This window comes from Adiantum capillus-veneris, chromosome 15, assembly GCF_014529385.1.
Source record: "Adiantum capillus-veneris isolate H3 chromosome 15, ASM1452938v2, whole genome shotgun sequence".
NCBI lineage: Eukaryota > Viridiplantae > Streptophyta > Polypodiopsida > Polypodiales > Pteridaceae > Adiantum > Adiantum capillus-veneris.
This window is the reverse complement of record NC_140945.1, coordinates 74,023,635-74,036,351: the sequence shown is the minus strand read 5'-3', so window position 1 is coordinate 74,036,351 and position 12,717 is coordinate 74,023,635. Positions and strand designations below refer to the sequence as shown.

The window sequence follows — 12,717 nt, the reverse complement described above, 5'->3', positions numbered from 1 at the left end:
CTCATAGTAGCTAATTAGAATACATTCTAATTAGCATATTGATCATGTTGTGGGTACAGACATTCAAAACAGACAAACACAAGAATCAGAATGGAACTAGAACAGAACAAAAAAACAGACTAATTCCGCCATAACTTCTGCCTTCATATCTCCAAAAAGACACTCATCGACAGTTACATAGTTGGAGAATACTCATGGACAACGCCCTTTCCCAAGAACCCCTTGGAATCCCAAAAGTACAAAAGTTGATATTCCGAATTCCACTAAGGTAAAACATCCAAAATTCCCTGAGCTTAACCCTGGCACAGCTTGATGGCTAGAGCCATAGGCTGACCTGGACCCATAATCCCTTGATCAAGTAGTCTGCTCCCCGACAATATCTTCTGCATCTGTCTCCGAAGGCTTTTTTGCCACAAAATCCGGATCCACTTGCTTTTCCACCTTGGCTTCCTCCTACTTTTCCACTTCCAATTCCACTCCACCTACCAAATTCCGATCTGGTTCCAAAACGCCACTGCTCAGCTCCATCGTGCACTTACTCAGACCCCCTGCACTTACTTCAATTCCCTTGCTTTTATTCTTCAAATCCTCCATTTCTGCAACCAGCCTCTCATTCTCCATCTTCAATACCTCATTCTCTCTCCTAATGCTCTCCTTTCCAGCTTGTTGAAACCAATTCTTGAAGCGGTCTGTCGACACTTCCATATGATCCCTCCAAAGCCTTGTTGTTGTATTCCACATCTCCTGCGCGTATTCCAACACTTCCTGCTTCAAGGCATCCGCATCCGAATCAGCTACTAAGATGCTTGTCATTCCCTGGTTCTACAATGCCGCCTTCTCCATATCCGCTAATGGAGTTAGTCTATTAATCAGAAAAGCATTTTCAATGGTCAGATCAGTCACCTTGTCCCCCAATTCTTTAATTTCTCATCCACTGCAGTCTTCAATCCATCTGCCCACCGAGTGAGATCTTCAGCTACACTCAAAACTTCATCATTCCTTGCCATAGCCTCAGTTGTAATCCTCTTAACCTCCTCCTGCAATCTTTCCTTTTCCGACCTCTTCTGGAATAATTGCATCCTGACTTTCTGCATTTCCCATTCTGGAATAGCACTACACTAATGTTCCATCTTCTCAGTTTCAATCATGCTAAGTGCTGCATCCTGATTCTGCAGGAACTCATTTAAATCAACCAAATAGTTAGTAGCCTCCTCCACAGAGAAAATCCCCCTGGCCTCATAACTGGCATATTATGCTGGTCTAACACTGTACAAGTTCAAAAGTCAAAACTGGTGTCTCTCTGTAGCAGTAGTAAATAATCGTGATTATTTACTTTTGTTAGTTTTTTGCACTTTTTGGCTTGGTTTGCCAAGTATACAACCTGTTAAGGTCCTTGGACAAGTTTCACTAAGTTTGGAAAAAATCTGTTCAAGTTTATTAACTGTTTCGTGTCCATAGACTTGATTTTCAAGAATCTGGCTTAAGTCTCACTTTTGTGATTCAAATTTAACCAAAATTGATTTGTGTGGTCTACTTGATATGCTTGCACTTGTGATATACTCAAATGTGCAAGAATATCAATTTTTGAAGCACATGTAAATAATCGCGATTATTTTCTCTAGCTAATTTTTTGCAAGTTTTTGTCCCAATCTTGATAAGATCTGTTAAGCACTTCAACTCTAGCCAAGTTTCGTCAAGTTTGGACAATTTTTGGTCAAACGGTCATCAGTGTTGTGTCTACCGCAGAGACTGACTTTGCAATTTGGTCACAATTTTCAATCCAATGATTCAAATCTTACCAAATTTGATTTGTGGGCTTATTACAACATGGTAAAACTAGTGGGATGCTAACTTAGTCAAAAAAGTTGAAAAATGGGGCAGATGTAAATAATCTTGATTATTTACTAATGGTAATTTTTTGCATCTTTTTGGTCAAGTGAGCATGTACACATGTCTATCACATCAATATAAGCCTATGAATCAAATTTCATTGATTTTGGACATTTTTTCTCCCAATTTACACTCAAGTTCTCGAAAGTCAGTACAAACTTTAGTTTTTACCCAGTTTGGTGATCCAAATCCTATGTGCCTTTACAAAAGTTTTTTGTACACGTGCAATGAATCACTGGTATCAACCTTGGTCAATTTTGAGCTGAGAATAAATAATCATGATTATTTACTTCAGGCTTAAAATGACCATGTTTTTGCACTTTTTCAATGGACAGTCTTTTCATGAGTTATTTTAAGCATATGAATCAAGTCAAAACTTAATTTGGCCTAAAATGTCAAGAAAAAAAAAAGAATCTGAGTTTTTTCAAACTCTTGAAATTTTTACCTCAATGTGTCCTTGAGCTTACCCACTGGTTCATACAACTTTTAAGCATACTCTCCAATCCGATTGAGTGGTTTGGAGTCTTTTTGTGCTAATTCTAGCCATAGACCTGAAATTCGACAACTTCAAATAACAACTCACAATGATTCTTTCGGAGAGACTAATGTTCTGAAATCCACTTCGGATCCTACTTACCCTACTCCTAGGTTCTCATCCAATGGGGTTGTGGAAAGTGTCCACAAACACTCGTTTTCTTGTTTTTTATGATTTTTTGAGCATTGATCTTAAGACTTGTCTCATCTATCAATCATTCTCAAAATCCTAATCTAGTTCTACAATTCTAAAATCCTACAATCCTAAAGGAAATCAACAAGTACAATTACTTCCAAGCTACCTCTACACAGCAAAAGACGGCAATCTTAAGCTATGCGGTTTCTAAAAAGAAAGTTCTTACTATAGGAGATCCTAGAGGAAGTTAAAGGATAACTTCACATGAAGCTCGTGTTTTTCCCTAGTTTAGGTCTCTTCGATCCCCGGAAACGACACCAAATGTGGGACAGGTGTCTAACCTCACTCCTATCTTATTGAAAATTTAACAAGAACCACGATTAAATTGTCAATCCATAGGACGAAGCTGACTCGACTAGTACATAGATGCTATAAGAAGTTATCGTTCTCTTTGAAAACAACAAACAACTTGCATCTAACTCAAGCTACACTTAAGTGAGTGAAATCACCAAAAGCCAATCGCTCATTGACGAACAAATCACATCCGTTACAACATCAAATGACATCCAGATGTAATGAAACTTCTAGGGCAAGTTTATAAGACCTAAGCACACATGCTTATGGTCTCAAATCCCACTTTAGCTCAAGTGAAAAAATCACGATTATTAACATCCGTGGATTTTTGACCTAATTGTTTTCGACCCAGAATGTATCTAAATGCTTAGCAAAAATACCCCAATACCCTGCCTATGCTTAGTTTTGATTTTGAAGTGTAAATTCCTACTTATGATGAAATTAGGCCGCGGATCGGCAACACCAAAAGCTACGAAATGCTGTGACATGTTTACATCAATGCATAGAGCTCTTACATGGGGTTGCAATGCAACAAACGTGATTGTAATGTGTCAACCGGGGAGGGAGTAGGAATCAGGAGAAGGAGAGAGGTGAGCGCCGTTAGCTCATGCTATGTATTTCATTATCCAAAACTTGAAATTAACTTACAAAAATTGGCTTTTATACCTTAGCCAAGGTTTTTGGTGGTCAAAACTAATAATCTAGGAGCTCTAACTAAAGATGGGTAATGACAGGTTGATACAATCTGGAAGCTTGTAGCCCCAGCTCATCAATTACAAGGTTTATCAAAAAAATAGGAGTTACAGTATTCTCGATTTATCAAAATAATAAGTGTTTTTACAATGAGAGCTCCAGAAAATGATATCTGAGTTAGCTTGCTACTAACATTGTGACAGGGAGTCATGGAACATGATCCGTGTACCCCAAAGTGAGAATCACCTAAAACTTGGCACATAGGGCTCTCAGAGACTCTTGATAGCTGTTAAGTAATTTTAGGTGGTTTGATTTCCCTTAGGTCTCCCAAAAGTCACTTTGTCAGTCTGTTTTGTGGGTTTTGATCCCGATGGACTCTCGCCTTGTTTGGGCCTCTTCTTGCAATTTTTTGGTATCCTTGTTTGTGGATAAGGTGTTTGTGTTAGCGTTTGCTACAATTTGTAAAGTCATAATCCCAAAATCTAGCAGGGGGACATGGTTTCCGAGACATGTTCCACAATGTCTGAACCCCAATACTGGTAAGACATTTACTCGAAGTCTATAGAGTCTAACTATCCACTTATTTTTGGATTTGAACAACTTTCTCCTTGCCAAAAGTAGAATTATGTTGCTTCTTGCGATCTTTTGACTTGTAGCTTGTTTTTTGGTGTTTTGGTCAATTTTTGGTTGTCTTTTTTCCATGATGATCTTCACAAAAGTTGTTCCAAATGCTATCAACTACTCAATGACCCAATCTTAGCCTCAGTTTCTTCACGGGAGCATAGATCATGATCCATGTTTCACCATAGCTAGCCATGGAATTTGGTCAGCAATATGCTTAAACCGTGTAGAGGTTAGATTTTCAGTTATTTTTTAGTTTGGACACCAAAAAGTCAAAAAGGCCAATTTTTTCTCTATTTTTAAGGTTTCTTGTGTCTTTGCCCAAATTTTCTAATTTGAGTGAGGTTTTTGTGTAATTATTTTTACCCAAATAGTGGATCTGGAGATATGAAACCTAACAAAACCCTCTAAGATCATTTTCTACCCAATTTTCCTCAGGGGGTCATGGATCGCGATCCATGTTCCTGTACCTTTTGGCCTGAAACTTTCTAGATTAGCTCTGTATAGCTTATCTGACCCCTTTTTTCACTTATTTTGGGGTTTGAATTTGCTTTTGTGCTCCAACCATCAAATTTCTTAGATTTTAGAGTTTATGGTCTCGGTAACCAAAATAGGGTTATAGATGTTACATAGCATCTATACCCTTTCTGCTCAATTTGATGTTTACAGATGTTACATAACCAAGGATTTAATATTTACGTAATTACCAAAATTTTTGTGTGATCACAAGGTCCTATTGACACATTTACATGATCACACTTAACATGATTACAAAGAATCCGGTTTCGGGTAACCTAGAAACCCACTAAAATCCAGTTGGGCTTTTAAGTTTTCCCTGCGGGCCCGCTGAGAAAACCAAGAAGCCCGGTCGAGCCGCAGAAGTATATATATGGGGCCTCCATCGTGCCCGTTGGGTGTTTTCTCTTGAGAGAGAGAGAGAGAGAGAGAGAGAGAGAGAGAGAGAGAGAGAGAGAGAGAGAGAGAGAGAGAGAGAGAGAGAAACAAGCACCTTTGCAGGTACGTCGAGAGGAGAGAGGGGGTCGTGTGGGAGCATGCTCTGTGTTGTAGTGCGTGGCAGCAGAGTACCTGACCACACAACCCAAGTATGTGTAGTGTGTGTGTGTATGCCTTTTGTGGTAGCATACCTTTTGTTGTTTTGCGTGGCAATCATAAGGTACCTTACCACACAATGGAAGTGTGTGGGTGAGCTGTTCTACCAAAAAGTGCTTACCATGGGGGAATCAAGTGGATGACGCGGGGAAGATGTTGTTCTTGTGGTAAGTACTGGCTTACTATCTGGGTACTACGTCGGTAATGTGGCAAATATCCTTATGGTGAGTCAACTTCCCTTCCCCTTTCCAAAAAAATATATGGGCATCAATCGATAACGCGGCTATATCATGCTCGTATACAAGCCATTATTTCTTCTTAAATTTGGGCAGCACTCGATCGCTAACGTGGCTAATTGAGTGTTGTTTGTTATAAGCATTTGTTTTTGCATAAATGTGGCGTTCAAGTCGTTAACCCGCCGTACGAACGTCATATAATTTGTAAGTGCATGTGCAGTTCATTTTTGTAAGTATTGAGTATATGAAATACTTGGTCAGTAATGCGGCCGTAAAGAGTATTTCATATGGTAATGCGACCGTAAAGAGTATTTCATATACAAATGTTTGAATTGTTTGATATTGTTATTCTTAAGCGTTCTTATGAAAATATATACTAGCTAATTATATTCAAAAGAATTTTTTATTCATCAATCATTATCGCTATTTTTAATGCTACATTTACATAAATTCTATGTAAGAAAGTATATGCACATATTTTGCATGGTAAATATTCATTTTTATCTTTTTAAAGAGGAAGACGTTCTTTGCAATTCCTAGCCTGATTTGTATACTTTCAATGTTTTAAATGAGCTAAAATAAAATTGACATTATGTACATCACAAAATGCATGTATCTTCCAAGTCTAGGCTTTATTTTTGAAGCGAATCGTGATAACGTGAAAATTTATTATACTCAGGTATTTTGGTCTATCAAAAAACTTTGAATTGTTTTGGATTTTTAACATGTTCTGTTAGATTTAGACAATTTTATCAAGAGTGACTTATTTTTATTGCATTTTACACGAGTAAACATACCATTTAAAAGTCAAAATGATTATCAACCTGAATAAATATAATCTTGCACAATTTTTTGAAGTCTTCAAATCAATATTGCTTTGTTTGAACTAGTGTGAGAGTGCACGGTGAACAATATAAGTTAAAAATTAACAATATGCTGCAATGTTTTAGATTTTTAACATGTATTGTTTGATCTGGATGAAGTAATTATAAACTACTTGTTTGCTCTGTATTTTACATGTGTAAACATTGCATTTTACTGTGAATTTTTTTTTCAATGTTTATCAATACATTCGTGCACATTTCTTGAAGTCTTCAAGTCATTGTTATGGTTTTTTTGAACTAGTGTGAGAGTGTTAATGCAGTGTGCAGCCATGAATTTGTATTTGATATGTTGTTTTTATTGTCCAGTGCTAAAATGCCGCCAGACCAAAAGAAAATTATTATGCATGTCATTTAAAAAGAATGTATTTTGGCAATATCATCGTGTGCAGATGGTTGCATACAATAGATTAGTGGAAGTGACGTCTTAATCAAAGACCTCACTAGCGCTATATGGGAGAACACAGAGCGTAGGCTACGAGGTGAAGGCGAATATGAGTTACTAATTCCAGCAGGGATTTGAGAATTTGACCCCCACCACAAGGTTAGGACAGTTGGGCAATATAAAAGTCTGTTGCAGAGACATGAATTCCATTCTGTCTAACAAAATGTTTCACCTTGCCATCTAAAACACCCTTAATGTGTATATATAGTTTTTAAAGCCTAAAATATTATTTGGAATCATCTTTTATCATTGATGTACTTTAAAGTTATGAACATAAAATAGTAATTTATACTCATGTAAGATGGTTTTTGCAAGGTCTTAAATTACTTCCATAAACATGCCCTTATTAATATTAATTACTGGATTGTTCTAACACAATTCAACTTGACTACAATAAATATGGTACTAGATTTTCTCTTACTTAGTACTTTTTTGATACTTAATTTGAAAATCTAACACAATTCAACTTAACTAGAATAAATATGGTACTATATTTTCTCTTACTTAGTACTTTGTTTGATACTTAATTTGAAAATCTTTGATGCAAAATGTAGTACTTATATATAAGCTTTATGGACAATACTTTGCCATTTGGCCCCTTTTTACAAACAAAATTATCCCTTTGAACATACACATATTGGTTATTTGAAATTTTTACTCCTCATTTGATTCAAACATGGTTGGGGGTAGGGTTCCACATGGTGGGGCCTGCCTCCCACCATGTGGACTGTCTCCTAGGGTCGAGGGAGGGCCACCCACACACACACACACACACACACACACACACACACACACACACACTTATATACATGCACATTCTTTCACCCTCTTTGATTGTGTTCATCTTTAGAGAATATCACCACGGATGAGTACACATTGTCACGTACATTCAAACGTTGTAGCACCATATAAGTTCAATAATAAAGTGTGAAGGCATCCTATGTTGATCTCCCTCACCTCAATATGGGTCATCAATCACACTTCACCTTCCTTTCTTTCAAGAGAATGAATATGGGTATCTAGATAAACCTTGCCCACTCCTTGCCATGGTTGGCATACATGCCTTAAATGATTTCCCAATGGCATGCTTCATACACTATCTCATGTGGGTAAGTTATGATCTTGGACACTTGCAAAAATAGTTAATTTCCTTCTTAGCGCCCAAAATAAAAAAACTCCATTAGTTTCTCTCTCTCTCTCTCTCTCTCACACACACACACACACACACACACACACACACCCTTCTATGTATGTCGTCTGCAATTGTTTGCATGACACATCCTTGAGATGGCATGAGCTTTCCTCAATACATTCTTCTAACTGTATATATTGTCCCCCCCTCCCCACGCACACATGCATGCGCGTGTATATACAAACACACACACATTGCTCATTGGACACTTGGAAAAATAGTTAATTTCCTTCTTAGCCCCCAAAATAAAAAAACTCCATTGGTCTCTCTCTCTCTCTCTCTCTCTCTCTCTCTCTCTCTCTCTCACCCTTCTATGTATGTCGTCTGCAATTGTTTGCGTGACACATCCTTGAGATGGCATGAGCTTTCCTCAATACATTCTTCTAATTGTATATATTGTCCCCCCCTCCCCACGCACACATGCATGCGCGTGTATATACAAACACACACACATTGCTCATTGAGGGTGAGTTTGGATCACATATAATTTACCTCAATCAGCTCTCTGCCTCATGCATGATGGCCTTAAATACCCCCCTAATAGATGTGCCATTGGTGGCCTTCACTTCCTCCAAGATTGTTCATGCATAGAACTAGCTGTAGGAGGGATTTTCTCTCTTCAAAGGGTGCTATCCTACTCACCATGAGGATCTGCAACACTTATTGTTAAGTTTCAAAGTGGTTTCTCACACAAGCAAATCAGATGCTCGACCTTGTTTTTGACTAGTAATGTTACCCTTGCGATGAATTGAATCCAATTGCTACTGCATATAGATCCATGTATGGAAAAATGGAAGAATGACATTCAAGTAAGTGCATCTACACCTATTCAGTATGCCTAAGTTTTTTTTTCAAAATAATTTCTTTTATTTCTCATTAGGAAAAATGTGAGCCCCAAAAGGGCCTTGTAAGAGCAACTACTCAAATTTCAGTCAACAATAGGACATAAAAGGGGGGGAAGGGGACATGGATAGCCATATCTATGTACCTTCAAACTATATCATGTAGCAGCTTGGCAATGCGATCCAAATGCACTATTGTCCGACAAATTTGAAGTTAAAATGCTCTATGGCCATTTTTTTTTAAAAAAAATGGTGGGACCGTGGCAATAAGCCCATTCTCATTGGTATATAGAGAATATTCCAAAATCATCTTTCACCCTATAGGGCCCTTTTCGGGATCTATTTTTCCTAATTTCATATGATTTGGAGGTAGAGTACGTGGTTTATGGTTTGACATCTCAAGAATACTCTACTGAAAATTGCTAAAAATTGTTGAGAAAAGTGGTGTTTACAGCTACTCATTTGGATCTATATTTTGCTATGTATACATAGGAGGATCTAATGAGTTCTGGCCTTGAATAATATGGGTAATTGAACCCTATTATGGTAGACACAATTGAATATAGTCACAATTGAATATAGTGAACTAATTGTAGAGTCAGAATGGTAACTATGCACATGATGCACAATTGTGGTGGTTCTCATATAGGCAGCATACTAGGTATTTTTTCAATAAGATAAGTCTAGTTTTTGTAATTTATAACTTCTGAGTGTTTTTAATTGTAAAATTTAGTGTTTGACATTTGTGAAGTCTAATATGTCTTTTTGGCATGCCAAAAGGGCAAAGGCTATAGAGATGCCTTCTCTTTTTGCTGACTAAAATAGAAAAAAAGGTTGAGTGGTATTTTCAAGCATTTTTTGATAGGCCAAAAATGTTGATTGGTTGAAATAAGGTAGTGGGAAATCATTTAAATGAAGAGTGTGTAAATCTAATGATGGACATTTCTTGAGTTTTCTAGCTAAAAATTAAAAACAAGCATTGATTTGTTTTCTAATTTTCTATAGGTAGAAAATTAGATCTGCCTTTGATATCATTGCACACAGTCATCAAATATCCTCTATGTGAAATCATGAAACACCAACCCATTACCTCTTGCATGAATGATGCTCCAAGCCTTCAGCACGTTTTATCTTAAATTAAGTCTATAGACTTTTACTTCTACTTTCTAATTCTTTGAAAAAAGCATTATAGGCTATGTTGTGCATTAGGTGATTGAGGGGTGAGAGGATTTGGTTCAAAAAATGAGTATTATTACCTAGTTGGTTTCTTGGTGGCCGAAGGATGCCTTGAGTTGCGTGTTCCTAACGTTGTCCATCAATTGTCAATTTTCCAGTGACCGATGGGTACCCTGCTCCTTGAGCTACAAGCAAAAATGGCTTGAGTTCTGGGCATTATCACTGATTGTGTGGTTTACCACTTGAGTTGTTGTCTTTAGGAATCTATTGGACATTGGTACAAAAGGAAAGTAGACATCGAGTAGGTGAGCGTGGTTAGGGGAGGCAAAGGTAGAGTGATGGGAGTGCCTCGAGGGCTACAATGGCGGTGAGGAGGAGATATGGATGAAGTGAATATCATGATGCAAAGGATCTAAATGCCAACGGTGCGCAGGATCTCAAACCTGGAGCACTTGTAGGGTAGTGGATGGCCTAAGGGTGTGGGGCTATGAATCTGGGAGTGCGAGGTGGAGATGGACGAGGAAGAGGAGAGGAGAAAAGCAAGGGCAAGAAAGATGAAGAAAATTGTGGAGGAGGCGATGAAGCAAAGCACTATGAGGGAGTTGAGGGGGGTTTTGTGGGTGGTAGAGTTGTAGGATTTCCAGCAGGTAGGATTTTGGTGGTGCAACTATTTTCCTAGGATGGCAAAGGTCATCTATGGGATGGACGTCGACACCAGCCTCATTACCACCATAGACATTGAATCAAATGTGGTAACAAAGAAGAATCTTCTTTTGATGGCGCTGCCCTCAGTGCCCTTTGCTCCATAGCGTCGAGACATGCTGATGCAGTCCTTAGCAAGGTGGCAATGATGACGGTGTTCCAAATGTTCAGCGATACTAGTGCCAACATCCACATCCATATATGGCACCAAAATGGTCACTGCTACATAGTTGAAAAACTGCACGAAAGTCATTGTAACTATATCCATCCCCTTCGCGTCAAAAGATCTGTCTTTTGCGTTACTCTCGCTAAAAAGGCCTACAAGGCACCTATGGTAACCATGAGAGCAAGCAGTAAAGGACACAATTAGGGTGTTGGGTGGCACATCCACACAGGTAAGGCTAGGAAGTTATATTTGGGGACGATGAGGTGATGGAGTTTGGCAGCGACCCGAGGATGTGAGTAATCAGGGATCGAAAGGTTGTAATCTTAGATTAAGGGAGCAACTCAAGGGGAAAATATCTCTACCCTTATCCTACATGTGGGTGTTGTTTCTATTGCAAGCAAGGGGCTTGTGAAAGCTTGGGGTTGATGGAGCCACACAATCCTTTGATGTTATGGGCACCGCATTTCTATGAGTGCTTTTAGTACTCTCTGCATGAAGTTGATCCCTCTTCTTGAGAGAGGCATTTCTCATTAACTGCTTCATTGCCTCATCCTCAAGCTTAGTATGGTCGGGATGCCTTCATTACTATCAAATTTGTCGAGCTAGCATCATTACCTTCCTCCGTAGCTCTCTGTGGATTTTTACAAAGGCTTCTCTCATGCTGACTATGTTGTTTTAGTTGCCATTACCTACATGCTAGCCTCTTGTAACATGTAAGCTAGGATGATATTAAATATAGGAGCTTTTCATTTAGAGCTTTCTTTACAAATTTAGAGCTTTTTGTGGGTAGAAAAAGTAGATGAAACCTTTTGTGCATACTAAGGTATATAGCATTTCAACTAGGATAAAGTACATAGTAAAAAAATTGTGCTCTACATCTTTGTAACACAATTAAGGGCCATAGTAACACAACATGGATTTGATAAAAAAAACTAACCATATCAATATCAACATATTGATACTACAATGTCATATATATAGTATTTATAAGAAAGATCATCACAAAGTCTTTGTTTACGATCTTGCAAGAATTTTAGTACAAAGTAAATTTTTTGAATTTTTGATATGAGGTAAGTTGAAGTCTACTCTAGCAGCGAGTCTTTATCTTGTTTAAATTATAAGCCAATTAGAGATATATGAGAGAGAGAGAGAGAGAGAGAGAGAGAGAGAGAGAGAGGAGAGAGAGAGAGAGAGTGCAACGTGAGATATATGGATTTTTTGAATGGAATAAGTTGAAGTCCACCCTGGCAAAAAGTCTTTATCTTGTTTGCTCTATCAGTAATTAGAGAGAATGTGTGTGTGTGTGTGTGTGTGTGTGTGTGTGTGAGAGAGAGAGAGAGAGAGAGAGAGAGAGAGAGAGAGAGAGAGAGAGAGAGAGAGTCCTTGATGTAAGTCTAGATCATTAAGATAGATGCCCAGAGAGAGAGAGAGAGAGAGAGAGAGAGAGAGAGAGAGAGAGAGATGCAAATCTAGAGCATTAAGAGACCCCACCCCACATACATAGAGACACACACACACACATACATGATGATTATTGAGCAAGCATTTGCTTGCATTACCCTACATCCCAATAAGAACAACAATAACAAGATAATGACATGACAAACATAACATTTTCCCCATAATTGAACAACATATAGATTGATCCTCGATTTGAGATATGAAACACCATCCCAAATCAATGAATCATGATTGTGGGTGAAAAAACCCTTGTGGGGACAAGGGAAAAACCATCAATC

At 38.1% G+C, this 12,717-nt stretch overlaps 1 pseudogene; it reads right to left on the bottom strand.

Moving 5' to 3' along the window:
- Positions 1-10,833: 10,833 nt before the first annotated feature.
- Positions 10,834-11,521, bottom strand: LOC147440893 (uncharacterized; annotated as a pseudogene).
- Between the last annotated feature and the right edge of the window lie 1,196 nt (positions 11,522-12,717).